The sequence below is a fragment of the Bos grunniens genome, chromosome 15 (assembly GCF_055505025.1).
Source record: "Bos grunniens cultivar Pamir isolate PY7600 chromosome 15, Bosgru_T2T1.0, whole genome shotgun sequence".
NCBI classification, from domain to species: domain Eukaryota; kingdom Metazoa; phylum Chordata; class Mammalia; order Artiodactyla; family Bovidae; genus Bos; species Bos grunniens.
Genome location: NC_141179.1, coordinates 56,988,012 through 57,001,714, shown reverse-complemented (window position 1 = coordinate 57,001,714; position 13,703 = coordinate 56,988,012). Strand labels below are relative to the sequence as shown.

The 13,703-nt window shown below is 56.7% G+C and overlaps 1 protein-coding gene across 6 annotated transcripts in view; it reads right to left on the bottom strand.

The window, feature by feature from the left end:
• The window catches only part of CAPN5 (calpain 5), a 57,265-nt gene extending 45,035 nt beyond the window's left edge, over window positions 1-12,230 (bottom strand). For 2 of the 6 annotated variants that reach the window (XM_086340909.1, XM_086340913.1), the window contains exons 1-2: window positions 12,010-12,230; window positions 9,897-9,970 (exon numbers count right to left, since the gene is read on the bottom strand). The gene's annotated coding sequence lies outside the window, so the exon portion shown is untranslated. Of the gene's footprint in view, window positions 1-9,896; window positions 9,971-11,850 lie in introns of all 6 variants that reach the window. The other 4 variants (XM_086340908.1, XM_086340911.1, XM_086340912.1 and 1 more) reach the window with 4 other exon arrangements.
• Between the last annotated feature and the right edge of the window lie 1,473 nt (window positions 12,231-13,703).

Below are 13,703 nucleotides of genomic sequence, written 5' to 3'. Positions count from 1 at the left end.
CCCCGTGACAGCACCTGCTGTTTACCCCATCTGCACATGACTTATCTGCCTCCCAGCCTGCAGCCCTTCAGGACACAACCCACGTTCAGCTCCTCTCTGTGTCCCTAACGTCCAACCTTAGGGAGCAGGTTCAGTGAATTGGGGCTGAATGCGCCGACACAGGTGATGCAGGAGGAATTCCTTCACAGACGGGAAAAACAGGTTCAAAGAGGGGCCAGGACTCCCAAGGGAGAGCAGCTTGCCATATCAGAGCCGCACCAGCTCTAGGTCTCCTGAAGGCCAGGGTTCACTAGATGGAGCCTCTATCTCTCTCTCCCCTCCTGCTCCTGACTGTCCGGGGAAGATATGGCTAAAGCCCTGGTGCCCTGGTCCCCCTAAGCTGTGAAAGCTGCACAAGCCATGTCGCCTCTCTGGTCTTCATGGCCCTTGTCTGGGAGGAAGAGATAATGCACCAAGGCCTCTGGGAGGATCAAATGAGATAGGGCCATGTGAAACAGGAACGTCACTTTCTGACCGTTGCGTGCTGTGCTCCCAGGGTGTCAGCGCGGCTGTCTGCAGCTCTTCTACAACGTGCCTCCCCAGACAGGAAGGGCACAACAGTTCAAGGTTTCTGTCCCCACGGAACATCATGGTCTAGTGCAGTCCACAGACACAGGCAGCACAGAATATGTGTCATTTCAGAGGTTCCAGCAAGAGGGACACAAAGAGGCCTTCACAAGTCCTGGGCCCAGAAGTCAGCTGTGCTTCGGGAGAGAAAGGCCACTCCAGGCAGAGGGAACCGCTCAAGCGAAGTCTCAGAGGCAGAGAAGCACCAGGCAACTCAGACACAGCCTGGCACAGTGGAGTCCTGTGGACGGAGACCAGGGGCGCTGACCTGGGTCAGAACAAGGGCACGGGACCACCTGCCAGGGAGCTCAGAGAACACAGTCTTCCAGTAGGTCATTTATCCGACAGCCACTCCTGAGTTTGAATCCCAGCTGCATGACTTACCTCTGTGTATCCTTGGGTAAGTTGCTAACCCCTCTGAGCTGCTGCTGTCAGCCCTTCCTGGTTCCAGTCTCTAGGGTGGCATCTGCCCTACAGGAGCTCTGTCTAGCTTCACCTTGGAAACAGTGTGTACTACCTTCCGGGAGGGCTGGCCAGATCTGCTGTCCCTGGACCTGCTGGAGGTGGTGGGGACAGGCCAGCGGTACATGGGCAGAGTAAGGGCTCATCTTGCAGCAGGCCATACAGAGCCAGCTGGGGGTGGGGGACCCGATACCACTGAGCCTTCCCTGGACAGTTCAGCCACTGCAGCCAGGGAGAAAACAGGAGAGAGTTTTAGTCTCATTTTTGAAATGAGGACATCAAGGAGCATGTACAAAACCTGCAGCCCGTCAGCTGGACCCCAGGCCTCCAGCCTTTCCCCAGCGTGCTCTGGCTTAGCACTGGGATCATTTTAGAGGGCGCTCGAAAATGCTTTGTGCTGTGCTTAGTCGCTCAATTGTGTCTGACTCTTTGAGACCCCATGGACTGCAGCCCACCAGGCTCCTCTATCCATGGGGATTCTCCAGGCAAGAATTCCCTGGAGTGGGTTGCCATTCCCTCCTCCAGGGGAATCTTCCCAACCCAGGGATCGAACCCAGTCTCCCACATTGCAGGCACATTCTTTACCATGTGGCGATAACTTTCAGTAAGAAAGTTATTCCCTGCAAGGAGAACTCAGTTTGTCCAGCAAATCTTGATTCCCTCACAGCCCTTGCCCATTTACTTAACAAAAGAGGAGCCAGGCCCAGGCTCAAAGCAACAGCACCTGGCTAGAACTGAATGGATTTTTCTGTTGTTTTATTTTTTAAGATCCTTCCAGTTACCTTGTATTTATGGAGAGTAATACTGACTTTTCATACTGTTCATGCTTTTGAACTGTGGTATTGGAGAAGACTCTTGAGAGTCCCTTGAACTGCAAGGAGATCCAACCAGTCCATTCTAAAGGAGATCAGTCCTGGGTGTTCTTTGGAAGGACTGATGCTAAACCTGAAACTCCCAATACTTTGGCCACCTCATGCAAAGAGCTGACTCATTGGAAAAGACTCTGATGCTGGGAGGGATTGGGGGCAGGAGGAGAAGGGGACGACAGAGGATGAGATGGCTGGATGGCATCACCGACTCAATGGACATGAGTTTGAGTAAACTCCGGGAGTTGGTGATGGACAGGGAGGCCTGGCGTGCTGTGATTCATGGGATCGCAAAGAGTCCGACACGACTGAGTGACTGAACTGAACTGAATACTGACTTTCCATTTACAGTAAACACACGGTTTCCTTTAAAAAGTATCAAGGAAGAAGGAAATTGATTTCAAGAATCTAAGTTCCCGGTGGTGTAGGTGGGAACCTCAGAATTACACCACGCCTGGAGACTGCATTCAAGAGCTGTGTGGCAGGGGAAAGAAAGTCACACTACCTCTCTGAGCCGTGGGGCTTCCTCTGAGAGGTGGGATAACAGAGCCAGCACTCGGGGGGCCCCAGGCCATTTGGAAAAGAGCAAGCTGGAGGACCCACAGTCACGGTTAACAAGACCTTTCAAAAGCTCTAGTAACTGACACAGCGTGGGGCTGGCACAGGGTGGACAGACCAAGGGAACAGACCAGAAAGTTCCTCTGATTTTGACAAAAGGTGACATCACAGTGCCTTAGTGAAAGGATGATCTTTTCAGCTCATGGTGCTCAGTCGACTGGCTATCCTTGTGGGAAAAGCTTCGTTGTGACCCCAGCCTCACACCATACACAAAAGCAATTTCACACAGGCTGCAAATCTGACTGAAAGGTAAAACAACAAAGCTTTTTGAAGAAAACATTAGAAAAGGCACATCCACACGGTAAACAGACAAAAAGGAAAGTGCTCAGCTGCACTGATCATCAAGGAAATACAAATTAAAGGCACAGTGAGATGCCATTATACCCTGATCAGAACGGCTGCAGGAAGAGACATACATACACTCTCTCCCCCAAGTCCAGCTCTTCCACATTGCTGGTGGGAGGATCAACTGGTAAAACCACTTTCCAAAACCGTTTGACCATATTAATTAAGGCTGAACAAATGCTTAATCACTCAGTAATTCTACTCATAAGTATACACTGAACAGAAACACATGCACATATTCACCAACAACAAAAAAAAGAAATACAAGAATGTTTAGCGCAGAAGTATTTCTTATAGCCGAAAATTAGAAACAACTCAAATGCCTATCATCAGAAGGAAGGATGAATGTGGTGCTTAATGGAATATTACACACAGTGAAAATGGGCAAATTATTAAGCAATGCTGTGATTCCACTGATGGAAAATTGGAAAGCAGCCCTAAGTCACCTTTGGTGAGTATAAGGCAGGATGGTGGCTGCCTTTAGGAGCAGTGACTGGAAGGGGCAAGAGGGGGCTTCTGGGACTCCAGTAACACTGCTCCTTGATCTGGGTGGTGGCCATGTGGAAGGGTCACAGAGCTGTATGTCTCTGATTTATGCATCGTTCTGTAGGTCAGTTGTGATTTAATAAAAGTCATAAACAGAAAAAGTTAGCGCAATATCCCAGGAAGAAGGGCTCGCTGAATCTAGTGACCCAGATCTCACCAGTTCTGGGTCCCTCGTAGCCCAGCCTGACAGACTTGACATTACATATGTGTAGGGTCCTGCCTGGCACCCAAGATGACCCAGGGGGTATGGAGCAGGGAAAGAGCCCAGGCTGGGTCAGAGTCCTGGCCTCTGGCCTTTTCACGCACAGGTGTGGGCCTCCTTCTCCATCTCACAGGCCACTTGTGGCTTTGACCCTTGGAGTGCTCAACCCTAAGAGAGGACCCAAAAGGTGGGGGTGGCAGGCCCACACCCCACTGGACACACAACTCCAAAGCTCCCTCTCTGAGAAGGGAGCACCAGCCAGCCAGGCACCATGCTCAGGAGCTGCTCTGGGCCCCGAGGCCAAGAACTGAGCTGAGGCAGGGCGGCAGTGGAGGTGCAGGAGGAGACCACAGGCGAGGCTGCCCAGGATCCCAGCCAGAGGTTCTGGAAGGGGATCAGGCTTCATCCCGAGCTGATGGAGAGCTGGGAAGGGTGCTGAGCAGGGGAGGGACTTGAGATCCACCTGCTGCCACACGGAGAAGGCACTGGGGAAGGACGAGACCAGGGCGGAAAAACCAGAAAGCAGGTCAGAGAGCTTGTGTGCTCATGTGTGAATGAGAGCAGACACGTTTCAGAGCTGGGTGGGAGGCAGACCCACCTGTCCCTGGGGACCAGCCTGCTGCAGAAGTGAAAGGGAGACCGCAAAAGGGCTCGCTGGGGGGGGGTCCCTCCTCTGGGCCCCCATCCCCACACCCCTCCGTGGGTGCCCATGCTGCAGCATGGCTCGGCAGAAGGGGAGTAATCCAGGGCCAGCTGAAGGAGCCAAGGATGCCTGATAGGCTAAGCGCACCCACCCTTCCTCAACCTCCCACCACATCCCACTCCACGACACAGAGCCCCGGTCCCTTTGCCATATGACCAGAGAAGGGCCAAAGAGCTGCATCTTACAATTCCAGGAACAGTCAATGAATGTTCTCATCTTCACTGGCATCCCTCTGGGCTGGTCCTGAGCTCACAGGAGAGGATCAGATCCCCCAGGCAGTCCAGTCCCCAGGAGGAGGGGCACAGGGGACAGAGGCAGAGCAAGACTAAGCAGGAAACACTGCGGTCAGGGCTCCCAGAAGTCATGCAATAGGGGAGGGAAGGATGGTGGTGTCTCTGGGCTGGAAGGCTAGGCGGGGATGAGCAGAGGAGAGGGGCAGGATGCACTCCAGGTGGAGGGAGGGCAGAAGAGCCCCAGGTAACAGCCAGAAGGTGGGGGGCGGGGTGAAAGCAGATCCTCGGAGTGGGGAAAGCTAGCAGGACCGGCTCTGCAGGACATGGGCCTTCACTGGGGAAGCCAAGGGGAGATACGGAGGGTCAGATGCTGAAGCAGTAATGCGAGCCAAGGAGGGCCTCTTGGGAGCCAGGGCGGGGAAGCCCAGCGGCCAGGGAGGGGGCCAGGAGCCCCAAACCCTGGTAACTGCCTGGCTCTTTGCATGGATTGGGTTTTATCAACTGTTCACGCCCATTTATCCGACAGCCATTCCTGTTTCCCTTCTGCCCCACAAGCCACCATCAACACATCCCTCCATCCTACTGTGGTTGAACTTGGCCTCCAGGATCGCCTCCCTCCCTTCACCATGGGCCGAGGAACAATGGCAGGGCAGCGGGGAGAGCACAGGAGGAGGGTGAGCTGGCTCCGGCAGCAGAGCCGGGGGGCCAGGTTCCATGAGTCACTCCAGCCAAGGCTAGCTGAGCAGGCAGCATCGGGGCTGGGAAATCCTGTCTTTCTTCTCCACTGCCCTCCCCTTATCGTATCTTTGTCTAATCCAGTCTCCGCCCAGCTGCAGTGATCTTTCTAATACATAAACCTGACCAAATGCCCTGTGCTAAGGGATGAGGGGGCCTGGAGGGCAGGGCCAGGCATGCTGGGGGCGCAGAGCCTCTCGCGCTGGTCCTGGGGGGCAGTGGTCCTGGGGGACAGTGGTCCTGGGGCACTGATGGCCTCTGCAGTGTATCTGGGGGGAACGTCAGCCTCGGGGTCGGCTCGCTGGGTGGCTCTGGCTGAGCCCCTGGGCCTCTGACCCTGCGCGGTCCCACTGAGACCCGGGTGTTGTGCAGACGGGGCTGGGAAGCCTCGGCAAACAGGTGAGATCCAGCCGGATCTGCCGGGCGTGGGCAGGGCCCCGAGAAGCTGGAAACCTTCCCGGGCAGCAGGCGGGCCAAGGTTCAGCCTCCAGCAGGGCAACCAGCTGGTTTGGGCACTGAAAGTCACTGGGTCTGAAACCCAGGCCACCACATCCTGGTGAGAAGATGCTGGAGAGTGGGGGGGGTGGGGGGGGGTGCGGGGCACGGGGCAGATGAGCACCTACGCTGCTGCCCTTCTCTCTTCTACTGGGGAGAGGGGGTCACAGGTGCTGCTCACTCCACACAAGGGTAGCAGCCTGACTATAACGAGACTTGATCGGGTCACTGAAGCTTCCTCAGCTCTCCAGCACTGTGTGACCTCAGGCAGCCCTGCCCTCGCCGGCCGGCCGGCTCTCACTGTTGAATGGTGGAGAGCGGACGCTTCTTGCGTTTCTCCAATGAGCTATGTTGTCTGTCACCAGAGCAGCCTCTTTTCCTGCTTCCTGCACAGGCAGTCTCGGCCCCTAGAACCACCTGCCACCAAAGCTCAAGGCTGGAAACCTGGTGGGGATGGTGCCCATTTCTCAGACTGGGAAACGGCTCAATTCCTGGGTCAAGCTCCTACACACCCTCAGAAATGAGCTCGACTCTTCTCATCACACAGATGAGCTCTGAGACGGAAGAGATGCATTCAGGACAGTCAGGGGCCCATCTCACACCAGAGTTCTGCTTTGCCTGGCCCAGCACACCCTCCCTCAAGCAAAGACAGTGACCCACTGATCAGCCCCAGGGAGTCCCAGTTAGCTGCGTGCTCCCATTCAGCCTTCACACATCCGCTCTGCTCTGGCCAAGGCGGCAGTGAGGAGTCAGACAGGGCCCAGTCCGGGAAGTCAGCCTGGTGGAGGACAGTGACCCCAGCACCGGGTGGAGAGAGCTCTCTAAGAGGACAGTGGTTCATTCAGATGGGGCTGGAAAGCCTCACAGAGGAGGCAGCATCAAAGCAGGAGTTCCAAGGGTGGGCTGCAATTTTTCCAGACAGAAGTGGAAGGTTTGGAGGAAGATGGAACCTTCTGGGAGGAGACAAACATTTAGGCAAGGCTGGAGGACAGGGCACGGGGGAAAGGAAGAAAGAAGGGGCTTGCAGGCCACACTGCCACAGCAGGGTCGTGGGGGCCCTGAAAGACCAGCGAGGGTGCTGGGCTGCTGGACAATTTACAAGACGGCTGGATGGAAAGGAGGCCAGGAGGCAGGCAGGGAGGCCAGGCTGCAGAAACGACCCCAGAGCATGGCCTTGGCTGGAGAGACCAAATGGAGACCCAATACTGGGGCGGGGTCTACAGCACACAGCCAGGCCATCTCCGGGAGGCTGGCTGCAAGTCCTTCCTTGGAGGCACCAGGAGGCTCCCCACCTCCCAGATGACAAACTCATCTCCTTCCGGGGTGAGCAACCTGTTGGCAGCACCTCTGGGCTCCACGTTCTGCTCTGCCCCATGTCACATTCTCACCCAAGGCAGCCTTGAACGCAATGCCAGCTCCTCCTCCTCCCTGTGCCCAAAGGGAAAATCAGAGCCTCAGAAAGTCCCGTCCGCACGCTCATCATCAGATGGGGAGACAGAGGCCCAGGAGGGGCACCACAGTTACCTTCCTTGAGCCTCAGGGCTCTCGCTCATCTGTAAAATGCAGTCTCCTGCTCTCTGGCCCAACCTGTCCCAACTCCGGCTCCCCTCATCCCTCTCTCCTGTAGGCAGGACTTAGCCCCAGTCAGCCTTGATGCACTCATCTGCAAAATGCGGCTCCCAGCCTGGCCCTCCCCAGTGATGGTGGGGATCAAGTGACCCTCACGACACTAGGGTTAGCGAATGAATGTCTGAGATGCACTCCACCCTGGAAGGGGCTTCCCAGGGGGTGCCAGCGGTAAAGAACCTGCCTGCCGATGCAGCAGATGTAAGAGACGAAGGCTTGATCCCTGGGTCAGGAAGATCCCCTGGAGGAAGGCATGGCAACCCACTCCAGTGTTCCTGCCTGGAGAACCCCATGGACCGAGGAGCCTGGGGGGCTACAGTCCACAAGGTCGCACAGAGTCAGGCATGAGTGAAGCGACTTAACACACATGCAAGCATGCTGGAAGGCTTAACCTGACGGCATGTTAAGGATCCCGGGATGGGGTCTGGTCACTGGGGCAACCCCTGGGGACACACCAGCACACTGCCCCAGAGGTGCTGCAGCCCAGGCTCTGCCAGCCGAAGCCTCTAGGCTGAGGGTTACAGACGCTGAGGGTGACCCCCTGGGGGGTCTCTGAGAACGGGACCTGCGATAACACTGCAGGTGGCTCCTGTGGTAGGGTGAATGACGGGTCCCCCAAATACAGACTCCATAGTCCCTGGAACCTGCAAATGTTACCTTATATGGCAAAAAAGATTTTGCAGATGTGATTAAAGAACTTGAGATGGAGAGATTATCCTGGATTATCTGGGGACATCCTAAATGTAATCACAGGTGTCCTTAAGAAGAGGGCAGAGGGAGATGTGACTCCAAAAGAGGAAAAGGCAACGGGACTAGGGAAGTAGCGAGATGCGGTGACGGGGTCACGAGGAACACGGACAGCCACAAGGAACAGAGGCGGCCCTGGGGCCCCCAGAAGGAACTAGCCTGACTCCTTGACTTTAGCCCCTAAGACTCTTTTCAGACCTTTGACCTCCAAAACGGTAAGAGAATAAACCTGTGTTGTTTTAAGCCACTGTGTGGATGAGTGTGTCTCAGTCGGGTCTGACTCCTTGCGACCCCACGGACTGTCAGCCACCAGGCTCCTCTGTCCATGGGGTTTTCCAGGCAACCCACTGGAGTGGTTGCCATTTCCTACTCCACTGAAGCCACTAAACTTGTGTTAATTTATCACAGCAGCGACAGGCAATGAATACGATGAATACAGCTCCTGTAGGTATGCAGCCTCATACCTCTCTCCTGCTGGAGGAACTGAGTGAGGATGAAGCTGTTACTCCTTGAACTGCTCCCAAGGAAAATAAAGTCACCCCAAACTTCAGTGTCTTAGTTACTATTGTTAGTAACAAAACAGTTGATTGCCCCCACCTCACCCTGTTGGCAGAAGTACCCAGCAGGGGGCTCTGAGGCTGGGGCTGGCTGATCAGGCCAGCAGACAGTCTGCCTTTTGTCCCCTGGGCTGCAAGGTCCTGAGGTCATCGGGGCACACCCTGACAGTGCTGGCCAGCTGGCTACCAATGTGGGCTTGGTCTGCTCTGGCCACCAGCCCCCTTGTCCCAGAGCTGACCACAGCCACCACTGTGGCAAAAAACCACAGTCCACACCCACAGGCCACCATGCCTCAGCCAGCAGCACCCTCCCTCACACCCGCAGCCTCGGGAAAGCCAGAGCCCCTGGAAACACAGCCCTGAGCAATTAGAACCGGGAGCAGGAACTCAGGCCATTACAGGCAAGCGAATGCTCACATTGCACAATTTCCTACATCCAAGCCTGAAGGCTGGCTTCCTAAAACATCCTGGATTAGAACCCCAAAGGGACTTGGCCCATTTTGCTGTTAGCGAGCAAGGAAAGGCAAGGCCTGAGGCCAAAGCAAGTGAGGCAATCCCAGGGCATCACCATCAACCCAGGGAGGAGATGCTGCAGAGTGGGGGCCCGGAAGATAAGGCCCGGGGGGGTCGGGGGGAGGCTACTGCCAGTCAAGGAATGTTTTGAGTAGAAAGGGAAGGCATGAAGGGGCAGGTCTCTGGAGGGGCTAGAGGAGTGGAGTGGGGGGGTTTTAAAGGCACTCAGGACACTAGAGTACACAGGAGGGCAGAGGAAGGCCGGGTGAGGCGAGAAGACCAGCAGCAGACAGATCTCCTGCCTGCCTGGCCCCGGAGAGCAAGCCCACCCACGGGAGTGGGTTGAGAGGGCCACAGTTTCCAACCACAGAAGCCAAGAGGGGCTTCCTCTTTCCTTTCACCCTTCTCCCAAAGTCGGCCCCTCCTTCCTCTGGGCTGTTCCTTCCCCAGGGAAGAAAGGACTAAGTGATGCGGTTAGTTATATGTTATTATAGTTATAGTTATTAGTTATAATGATGACTAAACACCATGTACTTTGTAATGCACTTTTAGTGATACAAATTAACTTCATCATCAACCCCCGAATCCCTACGTTTAGGCAGCATTTATCCCCATTTCACATATGAAGAAACTGAGACTCACAGGGGAAGTTTCCTGCCTCAAGGTCACGTGCAGAGCCAGTCTCGGCTGGGAGGAAGCTTGACACATGTCAGGCCCTGCAGGTAGGAGAGGTCATGGAGGCAGGTTTTGCAGTGCCCACTGGGGGCTCCAAGAGGGCCTCCCATTCAGGCACCAGGGCTCGGGGCTGTCCCGGGAGCCTGCAGGGAAGTCAAGGGCAGAAGCAGCCAGAGACAGCACTGGCCTGGGACCAGTGTTCTGGACGTCACCCCCCCACACACACCCCCCAAAACCCACAGGCCTCTCACACCTCATCAACTTCCCCAAACCTGCTCCACCGCCAGTGGTGGCCCCAACTCAGAAAGGGCTCCCCCAGACACCCTTCCCCATGCTCCACCCCTCTCCCATGGGAAGCCCTATCAGATCCCTCCTTGGGTGCCAAGCCAAGTCTGGGTGGGGAGCTGGGAAGGGGAGAGGCAAGGGGAAAGAGAAGGGGGCTTCTCCTTGCTCTGGCCCTCTGCTCACTGGCCTCCAGAGCAACTCACCCACCCCAGAGCCACACATGTGATGATCTAATGCCCTTTTTTGTCGTTGCTCAGTCCCTAACTCTTGTCCGACTCTTTGGGACCCCATCCACTGCGGCACGCTGCGCTTCGCTGTTATTCTCGCCCCTACCCTTGGACCACATGCAGTTGCATGCTTCCAGGCCTTCACTCATCTATCCCCAGGCCTGCAGTGCCCTGCCCTTTCTTTTCTGCTGGGTGAACTTTTCATCCTTCAGCACCCAGTACAGATGTATCCTTCACAGTGAAACCTCGCCCAGCTCCTGGGCAGGGGCAAGGTTTGGGTGCATTGGGTGCATTGGTGTGCAACTCTGGGCAGGGGCTTCCGGGTTTGACCCATCCGCTTCATCAGTCAGAAGAGAGGTTCCTCAGGGTAATGACCCCGCCTAAGCACCTCGATGTCCTGGCTTCCAGCTCTGGCCTGAAGCAGCAACAGCTGGGTCCACCCTGCCCCGCCCTCAGCAGGGAAAGCAGCCAGGCCTCCCCACCCCCACCCGGGGAACTCCAGACCGCAGCAAAGGCCAGGCCCAAAGACCCTGGGTAGGAGGGTCTCAATCCTTGCAGCAGAACAATAGTTCCCTCAGGAGTCCTCACATAAGTATGGGTAGACTGAGCCCCACTCTCAAACTCCCTCTCTTCCAGGAAGTCTGCCCAGATTTCTCCCTCCCCAGAATCCTAAAAATAATTGACCTCGCACTTCTCTCTAGCTGCTGGTGCAGGGAAAGGATTCTGATTTGAGAGCCAGGCCAACTCAGGTACAAAATTCTGGTTTAGCAGTCCTGAGAGCAAGAGTAGCCTCCACCCTCTGAGCCCCACTCTCCTCAACCCTGTGGGGTCTGGGTTGACTCTCACCACAGGAAATGAAACCTGGAGAGAACTTGGCACCTGTTAATCATCCGTCCTGCTTCACCTCTGGAACCCTGGTGGGTCTCCTCCGACTCCCAAACTCTGAAGGAGGGAAGCATGATCCGAGAAGCGCAAGACCCATTCTCCCCCAGTTCTGCCTGCCTCCCCGGCCCCCTCACACATACACCCAAGCCCTGCAGCCCAGGGAAAAGGCCCCTATTCAACCTGACAAGAGGATCAGGAAGGGAACCGGCTTTGGCCTTGCCCCTTTTCCCAAGCGGCCAGGGACGGGGGATGGGGAAGCACCCCGGAGGGGTTGTAGAATTGAAAGGGTGGAGGTCTGGAAAGGGATAGGAAAGGGAATCCTGAGGAAGAGGAGGGGAAGAGCCAGTCAAGCCCCGGGAGCTAACCCCCCAGCTGGTATGAACTAGGAAAACAGCTCCGGAACACCCAGGTGCAGTGGGAAGACGCCCCTCGTCGCGGATGGGGGTGGGGAGAGCCCCGGGGGCCGGGGCGGATCCCAGGCGGTCCTCGCCCCTCCACCCCGGGGCCTCAAAGCCAGCGCTCACCTCTTTCCTCCCCGGCGGCGGGGTGTGTACCCCCACACCCACCGATTCGTGATCACAGGGCACGCGCTGCCCCGCAATGCACCCGTACACACACACCCCCGAAACACACATGAACACCCGCGCGCTCGCACACGCCTCCCTCTGCGCAGCGTCTTCTACCTGCCGCGCCGCCGCGGGTCCAGCGGATTCGGGGATGCAGCGCTCGGCGCCGGGACCGGAACAGAGGCTGGACCTCCCCCCACTTAGTGGCCTCCGGCTCCGGCCCGCGATCGGCTGGGGCTGGCCTGGGGCGGGGGCTCGAGCTAGGACTCCCTGGGCGGCCCGCCCCGCCCCGCGGCCTCCGCCCAGCTGGGGACGGGGGCGTGGTTTCCAGCGAGGCTGAAGGGACAGGATTGATGCGCATGCGAACTGGTGCCGAGCTCCGAGGCGACCCGGGCGTGAGGTGGCTGCGGAGTTCCCGCTGGAAAGTAGGAGAGGATCTGGGGGCCCGCGCGCCTCAGCCCAACCCCTGACCGCTTGATCGGGTCCGTGTTCTCCCGTCCCTTCCTCCCTACATCTCCAGGAATCCCCCAGGGCCCAGCCGAGGCTGGCACTGAGCCAGGGGGCTGGGAAAAGAAGGACACAAAGAGGCGAGCACCCATCTCCATGTCCGTGTTTGTGCGTGTGATAGTCACTCAGTCGTGTCCCACCTCTTTCGACCTCATGGACTGTAGCCGGCCAGGCTCCTCTGTCCATGTGATTCTCCAGGCAAGACTGCTGGATGGAGTTGCCATTTCCTCCTCCAGGGGATCTTCCAGACCCAGGTATCCAACCTGGGTCTCCTGCATTGCAGGCAGATTTTTTCCTGGTGGGAGCCACTAGGAAAGCCCCTTTTCATGTCCATGCTGCTGCTGCTGCTGCTGCGTCACTTCAGTCGTATCCGACTCTGTGCGACCCCATGGATGGAGCCTACCAGGCTCCTCCATCCATGGGATTTTCCAGGCAACAATACTGGAGTGGGGTGCCAATTCGGGATGGAGGAGCCAGACCCAGACCCCTGGAGGTGCAAAGAGGGCCCTTGTCAAATGGGGAAAGCTGGTTCCAGACCCATATCGAATATTTATTTACTTGTGCAATGATGGGAGGACAGAAGGAGGGGCATATTCCCCAAATAAGATAGAGAAGGTTTGTGAGTGACCAGTCCTGGCACACAGTAGGGGCTCTGGGATGGCAGGACAGACATGCTTATTATGCTCATCGGAGGCCTAGGTCAGCCCACTTCGAAGATGAAGAAGTTCAGACCCACCATCTCTCCCTCCTGTGTTCCCCTGCACACTAAGTCGCTTCAGTAGTGTAGGACTCTATGCGACTCTACGGACTGTGGCCCGCCAGGCTCCTCTGTCCATGGGAGTCTCCAGGCAAGAATATTGGAATGGGTTGCCATTTCCTTCTCCAGGGGATCTCCCCGACCCAGGGATAAAACCTGCGTCTCTTACATCTACCTGCGTTGGCAAGTGGGCTCTTAACCACTAGCACCACCTGGAAGCCCAGTGTTCCCAGTCTTGGGTGATGTCATGTACTTAAGTCACTCTGACTAACCCAGCCTCTTCATGGCCTGTCCCAGGCCTCCCAGACATCCCCAACCCCCCACTCCCAGGTGTAGGTCCAGTCCTTTACAGAGCCTTGCAAATATGTAGCCATGACCCACCGCCCACAGAACAATGTTCCAAGGCTGTGCCCTTGCCTGACTGTCCCAGGCAAATCGCACTCCACTGCCCCTGCCCTGGGATGCAGCCTCCCCAGGCTCTCAGTGCTCTTCTCAGGGGTTCCCAGTGCTCCTCTCAAGGGCTCCCAGCTTCCCTGCACTCAGACCT